This window comes from Corvus cornix, chromosome 9 (genome assembly GCF_000738735.6).
Source record: "Corvus cornix cornix isolate S_Up_H32 chromosome 9, ASM73873v5, whole genome shotgun sequence".
In the NCBI taxonomy this organism is placed as follows: Eukaryota; Metazoa; Chordata; class Aves; order Passeriformes; family Corvidae; genus Corvus; species Corvus cornix.
In genome coordinates, this window is record NC_046339.1 from 20,627,875 (window position 1) to 20,639,808 (window position 11,934).

The window sequence follows — 11,934 nt, forward strand, 5'->3', positions numbered from 1 at the left end:
GTTTTCTTCCAGATCAGGGAGTTACAGCAACCAGGGGAAATCCACGTGGGCAGAACGTAGGAAGGAAAAGCAGGGATCTTCTGACAGCAGCGACTGGTTCTCTCAGCTCAGCCCAGCCCCCGATCGGCTCCCGGCCGAGATGCTGAGCAGGCTGAGCGCTGCTGAGACGGGCTCTGGAACACGGGCGGTCCAGGGCTCGGCTGCGCGGAGCTGAGCCACGAGAAGAGCCAGAGCCGCCCCTTTCCTGCCCCGCAGCCTCGGAGGCAGCCACCCCACCGAGGGGCTGCGGTGCACGTGTGGCAGGACGTGACCTTCACGCCTGAGAACACCGCACAGATGCGAAGCGCTGGCAGCAGTAAGACAATGTTTAGGTGCACGATTAAGCATTTGAAACATCACCGGCAGGGCTCGACTAGCTGTCCTCGCCCAGCGTAAAATCTCAGCGCAGAGATCGCAAAGGAATAGCGGGGAGAAAAAAGGCATTTCTGCAATACCTCAAATAAGTGAGGCTTCCAGAGTGTTGTCTGTGTGAAGACAGATGGGAAAAATCAAGCCAAATTAATGCCAGAAATTAATTTTAAAAGTATGAGTTAATATGCATTAATTACCTTGGTACACTCCCACATCTGTAGCTATCTAAGCTTAAATTTCCTTAATTTCCATTCACTTCCAGGATGAACTAAACAAATTTTAATTAAGATGGTCCATGCTGAAACTTAACACCATTTCTGACATCAAATTTTCTAACCATTCCTTAATTAACCTTTCTGAATTTTTCTCCTTAGATTGCATATGATCATCTAATTAAACAATCCATCCATGAATATCTAATAAAATAGTTACCCAACTGTACTCCCCTAGTAACTAAGCAAACTTCGTAACCTTAGAACATGTAGTTCATCTGAAAGAGATGGGTGTTTTGCAAAGTCATTTACAAAGTGGTAAAAAGTTTCCAAAACTGAGACTGGAAAGGGAGAGGGGATCTATATCACACTTGAAAATTAATTTGACTGTTACCCCAGGTGCAGACTTTAAGGAGTTCACCTCAATTTTTAAAAACACACTTCTAACCACATTTGAAATTGCTGAGCCACATCCACAGAACCTAAAATAATTGCCACTCCACACCCATGCTATGTTATAAAAGAATAAAACAGAAGAGACAAGTAGCAACTGCTCTGAAAATCAGCAGATAAATCTACAGAAAATTACATCCCATCCATGCAGTTCCCCCACCTCTCTGCACTGTTCTGACCTCTCTGTTAAAGCAGGCAGCCTGGCAGTGGTCCATGCACACAGGACATGGAACCACTGCCCAACACCAAGGCTCCATCACTTTTTCAGACTCCTCAATCCACAGGTAACTGCTCAGTCTGCAGGATTCAACACAGCTATTCTTTAAACACACATTAAATTAAATTTGAAGAGCCTAAAAATGCCAGTGATCCCTCACTTTGTCCCATTAGCAGAAACCCATCACACAAGGCATTCCAGCCGTTGCTCTTCCTTCCTCTCCAACTGGGGACTCCCACATCTCCAAAAATACCCTTTCATGTCACAGGCACAAGCAACGCTTATTTCTATCAATTCCATTTTTGCCTTTGGAAATCCCCCTGCCCCCAATACTAAAATGTATGCTTGGGACTGTTTCATCTCTGTTCTCAATTCCTTCACCATGAATGCCATCCCTGTCCAACTGAAACCTGCCCCTGCAGTATTTGTTGGAGGCAAGTCCTAACACATCACTTACTTCCCCACCACAATGGGTTCTGTTCAGAAAGGTGCAAGGCAGCTCCCCATGCAGCTACAGACTTCACAAAATATACATTATCAAGCTATGAAAGAAATTTGTTAAGACACAATCAGTCACTCTATTATGATCTTCCCAAGAAAGCAACACTCTCATGGACATAAGCATTTGTGGAAAATGCTTATGTGGAAAACTGCAAGAACACCTGTTAATGGAAAACAAGCTTCATATTCACAGATACCATCATGTGGATGAGAGCAAAATCCATCCAGCACCTTCCAGACTCTTATAAAACATGTAAAGTATTAGTCAGACTTGCCTGTGAAATACCAGCCCAGAGAAGCCAGAGCACAACTTTTCCATTTTTGCTACATTTCTGCTAATGGACTTCACTTACAAAGTGCCCAACTCCCTGACAATTATTTACACTGAACCTCTGCTGGAGAAATAAGAGCTGAAGAAGTACAAATATAAATTTATATAAAAATGTAAGCAACCCAAAAAATAGAAAGTATCATAGAATCATCATAGAAAGTTTTGGGTTGGAAGAGACTTTAAAGATCATCTCGTTCCAACCCCCTGCCACAGGCAGGGATACCTTGCACTATCCCAGGTTGCTCCAAGCCCATCCAACCTGGCCTTAACACCTCCAGGGATGGGGCATCCACAACTTCACTGGGCAATCTGTTCCAGTGCCTCACCACCCTCACAGGGAAGAATTTTTTCTCTGTCAGTTTGAAGCCATTTCTCTTTGACCTGTCCCTCCAGGCTCTTGTAAATAGTCCCTCTCCATCTTTCCTGAGGGCTCCCTTCAAGCACTGGAAGGTCCCAGTTATGTTACCCTCAGCCCCTCCTTTTTTCAGGCTGAACAAACCCAATTCTCTCAGCCTTTCCTCACAGGAAAGGTGCTCCATCCCTCTAAGAATCCTGGTGGCCTCTTCTGGACTCGCTCCAAGAGGCCAAAGTCCTTCTGTGCTGGGGACCCCAGACCTGGTGGATGCAGCCCTCCAGGTGGGGTCTCACAAGACCAACAAGGAGATTTTTATCCCATCAATTACAATCTTGTACACCTAAATTTTTAATTTCCTTAAGACCCCATGCAAGCACAAAGAATAGCAGGACCACAGTCAGGTCACAGGGATAACCAAGAATAAACACAGTGATCATCCATCCCTGTACCAAAGTAAAATCTTGAATTTAGGAAGAACCAAACTGTGATGGAAGGAGATAAAAACTAAAATCAACTAAATAAATAAACATTAACCCAACTTAGTTAACAAAGGATCACACTCAAATTTTCAGTCTTGTTAGGCAATGCGACTCACAGCATGAAGGCATCTTCTCTGAGAAGTTTCTTTAATAATTTATTCATTTAAGATACAAACTAATTGCTTCTGGGATGCTCTGTGCCTTCAGAAGAGAGCAGCTCAGGCAACAGAGCTCTGCTTGCAGCCTTTCCTAAGGATTCTGTCTTGCAAAGAAATTTAGAACAAAAAAGTCATTATTCTGATGTTGTGCATTAAATGTTATTTCAAGGTAAAAACAGGTCCTTGAGATTAGCAGGGGGAAACCAGGACCACAGATGTCTTTTAGTCCCCAGGAGATCCATTTTAGAAAGCTGTCATTGCTGCACAACTGCTGTGGCATTTTCTATTGTCATTCCATCCCAGTGAGGGTCATCACATTCTCCCCACACACTTGGGACTCTGCTGGCACACACAGGGTACTTGTAGAAAATCCACTGAACACAATCAGGTTGATTGGAACCCCTTTGATTTCCTAATCAGCAAACACTGTACCACAAAGACACAAATGCATATTAAAAAATTAATCACTGCTGTAAACAACTTCTATTTTTCTGCAAAATTTTACAGCTGAAAATCCAAACTGCTGCAGCCACTGTAAGCAGAATGGATGCAACATTTATGAAGGGAGCATTAGCTTGTTCCCAGTTTCCATCAGCTCTGGGAGTCCCAGGCACAAGCTCTGTGACAAACACCCACCAGTGACCAGGGATCAGTATGGGATGTACAGCCAGACAGATTGGCATCCTGTGCTGGGTGCATTCAGGTTCTCCACTTCCTCAGCAGCACTGAGGTACCAGGAGCAGCTTTGCTTAGCTCATTTTCAGTAGCTGCCTGTTCCCAGAGCTAACACACATCAGGAGCACAGAGAAACGTTAGCAGAGTCTGGCACAGAGCTCTCTTCTGCCTGTACAGACACACCGTTTCCCGGCAAAGGGGTCTGGGGCACAGGAGGCAAGGTAGAAAAGCAGAGGCCTCCTGCACTTCAGCATCCTGTTGTTAGAAGGAGGGATATTATGTGCAAACAGACCTTTTTATTTCAGCTATTTATAGAAAAAGAAACAGCAAGATGCTGTGTTGCAGCTTTCTACATCAACCTCTGAGAGCAGAGGTTGCGAGAACTTGTGAGCAACAGACCACAACTAAACATTCAAGACCATTGGATGACTTTGTGGCAGAGCTCTTAATTTCAGACATCCCAAGCCAAGCACCCCAGGCAGTTTCCAAATTCTGCAGAGGGACCAGCAAACCCAAGCTAGGCAAAGGCACCGCTTGGAGCCTGCTGAGACAAAAAACTACAGGAATGACCTCCTCTGCTCTGATTTCACAGACAGAGCTCCTGGACACTCATAGAAACAAATTATGTCCCATACCCAAGATCTGCACATGAACATGCTGCTGTACACACACTCCACCTGGAAGGACCTTTACCATGGCCCATGCTACTGGTACATGCTGGGAAGCACACGCACACCAGTACACACACTTCTCCTTGCTTCCCAGAGTCCTTCAAAGCAAAGAATCTATCCTGCAGAGCTGAAATCATAATGACAGGTAGAAATCGGCTTAAGTGCTGCTTTAAATCAGCCAAGTCACTGCTTTGCAGACACGGTTCTGGACTCTCCTTTTAATCATCGTTCACTTCGTCATTCGGGGAATCAGCAGGAAAACTCACCTGCAAGTGGAAAAAGCAGATGTGCATTCACATTCAGTGCCATCAGTGACCCACAGGGAGAGATTTTACAGAAGCTTCAGGTTCACATCTCACTAAAGGCTGAGCTGCAGCACACATTCAGAAAGGCAATAAACCTTCATTTTTACCTAATAGCAAGTGGCTCAATCATATAAGATTTCCCAAGGTTTTTAATCACACAAGTGATTAGAGGATCTGATAACGATGATCCCTGCTGGCTCAACATCTAAGAGCACTTTATACAGAAAGCATCTCAGTTCATCTCCTAGTTTTTTCAGCAGCACAATTGCAATTAAAAGAACATTCAAAGGAACCACTTGTATTTCACACTTCACTGACAAGCTACCCAGTCAAGCAGCACAGACTTCAAGCACATCTGAAGCCACCAGGAATGCTCTTCAAACACAAACATGTCCAGAAGCTGGGCCACCTTACCCTAGGAAGCAAAGTCTGTCCTTGGTGAAGCAGTTATAGTGAAAGCTCTAAAATGTAGGTCAGCATTCTAAGAAGGGCTATATGGTTAAGACAAAGCATCAGATTGATTCATAATGCTCTCTGATTGCTAATCCTGTGCAGAATTGTGATTTACATCACTCTTCCAAAATCTGAGGGCTATGGAAAAGGTCTGGATACTTTGTAAATGATCATCAAAACAATTCTGTCAGACCTTTTACACTGATCTTTATGAATGTTGAGTAGAGAACAGGAAAACAACATTTTCACCAGCAGCTGTGCACACCACTGAACCTCTCCTGTGGAAAGGGACGAGGACCGTGACTCTGCAGCACCATTTCTGTCCTTCCAAAAACTGTCAATGCAACAGAGCAAGGGCGTGAGGAGAATCACTGGCAGTCAAAGAACTTGAGTTCAAACATCTCCTCCACATCAGTCAGCTTGAGAGCAAAGGGAAACACAACCTGATCCATTACTATCCCCTGATTCCTCCAGCCCGGAGCAGGACAGGAGCTGGGTGAGACTGTGTTGCCCAAGTGCTCTGGTTAAGGTGTCTGTGTGGGCAGTGTTGGGGACACACCCCCTCGGCGCAGAGCTGCCCTTCAGCGCCTGCCTGTCCTCCGACAGAGGCCACAGGGACATAAGCCTCTGAATACACAGTAATCTGCTCCTGCAGCAGTTTCCCTTGCACCGCTGTCTCAAGGACAGTTAAGATTCAGAACATTACTGGCTGCATCTGCTCTGCCCTTCATTAGACCACCCCTGCCCATCTCATACTGGCACCTCTAATTCCTCTCGTGTATTCCCAGCTCCTGCAGGAAATGACTCTGCCAGCAGTCACTGCAAAACAAGGTTTAAGTAACTCACCTATTTTGTCCCTAGAAAACTAGGTCTCCGTGAACGATGATACACCTACATTTCCACTCTTTGGTTTTAACCAAGTTAAAGGGCACAAAACCAGCAGCCACCAGAGCAGGTAGCCTGCTCAAAGCCACATCAACAAATATTTTTGTGTCCAGGAATTAAGTTGATATGATCACATATTCCTCTTTCCTGAAACCTAACCACATTTGCTGTCAGCAGGAGACACATACACGCCAAACTGAGCACTGCAGCTCCAGTGATAATGTGGCAACTCACTAATGTGCTGATCTCAATTTTCAGGCCACGCACCACTTTTGCCAGAGGCACACGTTTCAGCAGAGGACCCCCCAATGTTCCCACAAACCCACAAAACACAACTCCTTCCACCGTACTTAGCTTACCTAAGAGAAGCAACCATTAAATGAGAAAAGAAAAGCAGCACATAGATTTATCTGGAGCCAAGCTGCAGCTTTGCATGGCTGTCCTGTCCCCAACACTACAGAGCACACACCTTGGCACTACAGAGCTGCTCATCCCTGCAGCACCATCATCCAACCAATTTATCTGCTAAACCAGAAGAAAACAGATGATTTGTCTCGACTCAGCAGCTGCATCACCTCCAGAGCAGTCGCTTATGCCCAGGTGAGGCAGTCAGCTGCCCAGAGCAGAGCAGACCTGGAGATGGGCTGCCTGCCCGCTGAGATTCCCACATCAGCTGACTCCAAGCCCCCAAGCCTTCACCCTCCCACATCAAGAACTGCAGCTAACAGGAAAAGTCTGCCTCATTAGACACTCTTGGCCTCCATCCCAGGGGCCTTTTGGGGAAGATTTTTCCTGGTAATATTCTTCCTCTTGGGGAAGATTTAGCATCACTTTTATCTATATGAGCGCAGGTATTTAAAGCTCCACTTCAGCCTTCCCTGACACAGTGACCCAGGGCACTGTGATGAAACACAAGGGATGAGTGTTTGTTACCTTATTTTGTCCTGAACACCAGGAGATGAGGACAACTTTCCAGGATGCACAACCAAGGTCAGTACAATACTCAGTTTTTGCAGCAAAAGCTGAGGACAGAAAGCTGTCCCTTTCCCCCTCGGTAACACACCTTATGTACACTTCCCCCGTCCTGCTGGGGTCTCCTTCCACTGACTCCCCTCTGAGAGCAGGAGGATGATGCAGCCTTGCATCACAGCACTCCCATCTATTTAAAGTTATCCCAGCTCAGAAAAATTATTCCAGGTTAGCTACCAGTCTTTAGGCAAGTGCAGTCCTGTGAGTGTGCCACTAAAGAAGGAGTCACAGAGAGAGAGTTAGACTCATTCCTCACACATTAATAGGCAGCTCTGGTTTCTCACTCCCTCACAGCCAAGAAAATCTCCTGCTACATCCAGCTGCTATCCCATGGCACCTTTCTCCTTGCAGATTATTTCTGTTTTGACACTGTCAGTGATTAGATCCAGTTGTGGCAAGCAGATATGGAAACAGCATAAAGCAGCAGCAGTTCCCACTCGTTCACCCCCTGGTCCCCATCCACTGCCCTGATTTACCGGGGGCTCATAAATGCAGGAACAGAGACTTGCCCTGAAAGACTAGTACGCAGCAGCACAAAAAACACGCTACACATTATTTATTCTCTCTGCAGCCTGACCTGCTGTGTGCTATTAGAGACGAATATAGGTACTTCTAAAATTACTCACATAGTAAATCCCTTGCTACGACTCGCGGGTCCCTGCGGGCTGACCCAGGCCAGCAGGGATCTGTCAAATTCAGGCGAGGGTGAGCACAAACCGGAGGAAGGCAGGAGCCGGGGTCTGCCTCATCCCCCGCCCATCCTCTCTCCCGCGGTGCCGCCACCGGGCGGGCTCCGCAGCCACCATGTGCTGCCAAAGCCCCGGCGGGGAGAGGAGTAGGAGCAGGGGGGGCAGGCAGCCCGGGCAGCCGCGGCCATACACATCTGCCGCTCTTAGAAGTTTATACTGATGGGGTTATAAACATAAATAATAAGAATTAACAGAAGTTACGCCGCAGCGGAGCTGGCGCTCGTCCGCCCCACGCTGCCCACCGGAGCCCACTCGCACCCGGGGGCCGCCTAACGCCGGAGCCGAGACCCCGAGGGCGGCGGGACCGGACCGGGCCGGGCGGGGCACGGCCCTTCCCGCCCTCCCGCGGCACCTGCGACCCCGCTGCCCCTCAGTCCTGGCTCACCGCCGACGCTCGGTCGCTCATTCACCGCCAGCCCGGCCCCGCTGCCCCTCGTTCACCGCCGGCCCTCCGTCGCTCACCGCCAGCCCGGCCCCGCTGCCCCTCACTCACCACCGACCCTCGGTCACTCACCGCCAGCCCCGCCTCGCCGACCCTCACTCGGCCCTCACTCACAGCCGCCGCCCGCCTTTGTTGCCGCCGCGGCCGAGGCATTTAAAGCGCTGAGGCGGGGGGAGGCGGGGGCCGCCGCGCGGGGAGGTGCCGCCGCCAGCCCGGCTGCCTCGGCGGGCACGGGGCATCCTCCTCACCCTCCTCATCCTCCCGCCGCTCACGGCACAGCTGCGGAGAGGAGGAGCGGCTGCCCGGGAGCAGCAGCCCCCGAGCCGCCCCCCAGCACAGCCCGGGTGCTCCATCCGGGCTGCGGAGCGCAGCCCCAGCCGAGGGGGCTCGCTCGGTGCCGCACGCGGCTGGGACAAAGTGCCCCACACCCTGCAGCACCCTCGGTGGCAGCCCCAGCGCCGGCCCTGTGCGCCCGGCTCGGGAGCTCTGTGTGGAAAAGCGCAAAAAAGCGATCGTACCCCGTTACAGACAGGGGCAGAGCCCCGCGCTGGCAGAGCTGCCATCTAACTCCATCACTATGGGCTCATTTCGAATATACACTGCAGATACATCAATACTTCATTAACGAGCCGCAGGCAGCTTCCCCCAGCACCTATTTCAGTGCTGCCCAGGGAGAGCCCTCCGGGCCATGGCTCCCTCAGGGCCCACCCTGCACCCCCAGGGATGCCCACATCGTGGAAAATGGGGTGCATGGCTAATGTCTGGCTGCAGCTGGCTTCAGCCTTTAACTCCTTTTTGCCTCTTCTCTGTCAAACAAAGTCACAAGCAGGGATCAGTGCATGCAATACGTTTTGCCAAGCTATGGAGCCTAATCAGGCTCCAGGCAAAGTAACCTGATTATTGTGATCATAAAAGTTCAAACTCTGAGCTCTTGCCGTGCAAGCCAAAACAAAGGTCCTGCTTAAATCAGCGCCGGTCCCCACTGGGGCTGCAGAACACAGTACCACTGTACCTATCCTGGCTGCTGTGCTTCCAATGCTTAACTGGAAAGAGCAAGCAAAATGTATCTGGGGTTCATCCATGTTTTTCAAACTTGAAAGGAGTTGGCTTCTGGTGTGGGGTTATATCCTACAAGTTTGTGTCCAAAATCAGCATCTCACTACACATTACTCCCACCTTGGCTGCAGATGATGTTCCCTCGCACAGTGCACCTCTCTGCTCCCACTGGACGGAGCAAGGTCTTCACAAGGGCTTTCCAGCATCAGAGAACATGTAACACCTGCAGAGATACATAAAGTATTACAAAATAAACCCTCAGAAAATAAATATCCCACAGTGCTGTTGCAGCATTCAGGTTCCCATTGCAACCCTGTGCACTCCCCGGGTACTCCCGTTATGGCTGGTACCAGTCTGAGCCAGGTGCTGGGGGGAGAGCTGACAGGGGAGAATTGTGGCTTTCATGTGCAATGCAGCCGTTTCCTGGTGCCTCTCCCTGGCTGCAGAGGGGCTGGATGGGATGTTCCCTGCAAGCAGTTTGATGCACTGCCCAGGAGAATCAGGGAGGCAGAGCCTGCTTGCCTGGACAAGGTGCAGGACTCGGGTTCTGGGTGGGTTTACACACCCTGTGCCCTTCAGAACCCTTAGCTGAGAGCGCTGCTCTTGGAGCATGAGCACTGGAGCTGGGGGTTCACAGCAGGCAGACACTTTCCTGGACAGCCAAAGTGGTTTAAGGCACTTTCTGGCCTTTAAAAGCTGGTTAAACCGTACATATGTGCTGAACCCGAAGGCAGATGAGTTCCTGTGGCTCTTTTGAGTAGGGACATAAGTGAGATGGGCAGCTGGCCAGCCCACACTTACCACTAATTGGGGTATGTTTATGTGGATATTTGCTCAGAAAGGTCTTAGCCTGGGCTGAGATCCTTCACTCAGCATCTTCTCAGTTCTTTTGCACTTAGACCGTGTGGAGGTAGGTACCTGCTGTCAGTGCAAGGAGCTGCACAAAAGCCTCCTGCCCTCCCCTTCAAGGCTCCAGGTCAGGAACACACGGGCTTGCTTTCTGCCTCTTCTCTCTACTCACTCCCTTCTCGCTGGTCCTTGGCTCAATCGCAGATTCCCCTTGTGCTGTGCTGCTTGCAGAAAGGAGCATAATTTAACAATTTTACCTGCCTGGATAGTACAGAAATCCTCAAACCACTGTAACGCTCCCCAACACACACACACACACACACACACACATGAACTGCTCATCCCTCCCTTCTTGCTGTAATGAGGTTTCAGACCATAAGGGTACCTGAACAGGGACCACCCATAGTAGAGAAAACCTTTCCCCTACCTTTGGAAACTCTTACAAAATCTGCAGATAACCAAAAGCAGTGTGCTGGAGCCCAGGAGCCTCTGGGGGGTGAACCTCACCCACTCACCTTGCCATGCCCCCAGGCAAGCAGCACAGGAGACCACAGGGAGAGTGAGGGAGAGCATCCAAATTCCAGAGGGCTGTGCTGAGCTGTGCTGGCTTTCTCAGGCTCATGACTCCTACCTTCCAGCAGAGCTTCTTTCTGGAGAACAAAGCTGGCATCAGCATCTTCATCCAAGTAATTTTTTCCTATGTTGCAGAACAAGCAGTTCAGGGGAAAGTGCTGGGAGTCATAGTCAACCCTCTCGATTTGTCACTCTAAAGAGATGGGCAGAGTCAGAAGAAGAACAGCATATAAAGGTGGCTTTTGTCCAAGCATCCTCTTGTCCTGTCCCAGCCACATCCCAGGCCAGTTCCAGGACTCCTGTACCACCCCTGGCATTGGCAGCTGCTGCTGCAGGTCCCAGCACTAGTGATTTTCTGGGCTGTATGTGTGTGACTTCTACTCATGACTGAATCAGTGGGGAAGGGGCACACTTACCTGTGCAGTGCTAGAAACATCACAGACCAGCACTCAATGAAGTGATTAATATTTATGCTCTGTGCCTGCTAATATTAGAAGTTCAAGAACAATACATAATGCTTTTATGGGGGTTTTAAACAGAATCTTCCTCAAAGACTCCTTCCTTTACCAAGAGGTCTGTAAAGGTGGGTTTGAGTGGCTCTTACATGAAAAAATATTTTGTCACATCTTCAATTCCTTAGCTCTTTGCTTAAAGCCCTAATAGCTTTAGGATAAAAAGTTGTCACTTCCTCAATTGCCTGACCTGACTGTCCTTGAACTGCAGGGAAGCCACACATGCTGGGCAGAGTGGTTGCAGGGAAGTCCCAGCATGCTCAGGATGTGCATGAATAGCTTCACCCTGTGCAATGGCAGAAATTTTCTCCAGAAGCTTCTGGCTTAAGCACAGTGAAACCAGCTAACAAAAACCACTGAAATTAATCTTAACACCCCACATTGTCCTTCCTTGCTGCCAAAACCTACATTCTTGACAGAGGTTTGTCTAACCTGGTCTTATAAACATCTGTTCAGGAAGATATGCCAACCTGTATCTTTTCCAGTCCTTATTTATCCTGCAGTTGGAAAGTTCCTCTCAATGTCTTTTCAAAAATATTATTGTAATTTTCCCCTATCCCCAGTGGGAGACCGATTTGCTTCTTTACTCTGTGGTAGTCTTTTATTCACTTAAAGGCT

General features: G+C 48.9%; 1 protein-coding gene across 3 annotated transcripts in view; it reads right to left on the reverse strand.

The window, feature by feature from the left end:
- Positions 1–8,504, reverse strand: part of ST6GAL1 (ST6 beta-galactoside alpha-2,6-sialyltransferase 1) — a 44,586-nt gene extending 36,082 nt beyond the window's left edge. For 2 of the 3 annotated variants that reach the window (XM_039556734.1, XM_039556733.1), the window contains exon 1: positions 8,399–8,504. The gene's annotated coding sequence lies outside the window, so the exon portion shown is untranslated. Of the gene's footprint in view, positions 1–7,761; positions 7,848–8,398 lie in introns of those variants that run through there. The other variant, XM_010405439.4, reaches the window with a different exon arrangement.
- Positions 8,505–11,934: the final 3,430 nt, after the last annotated feature.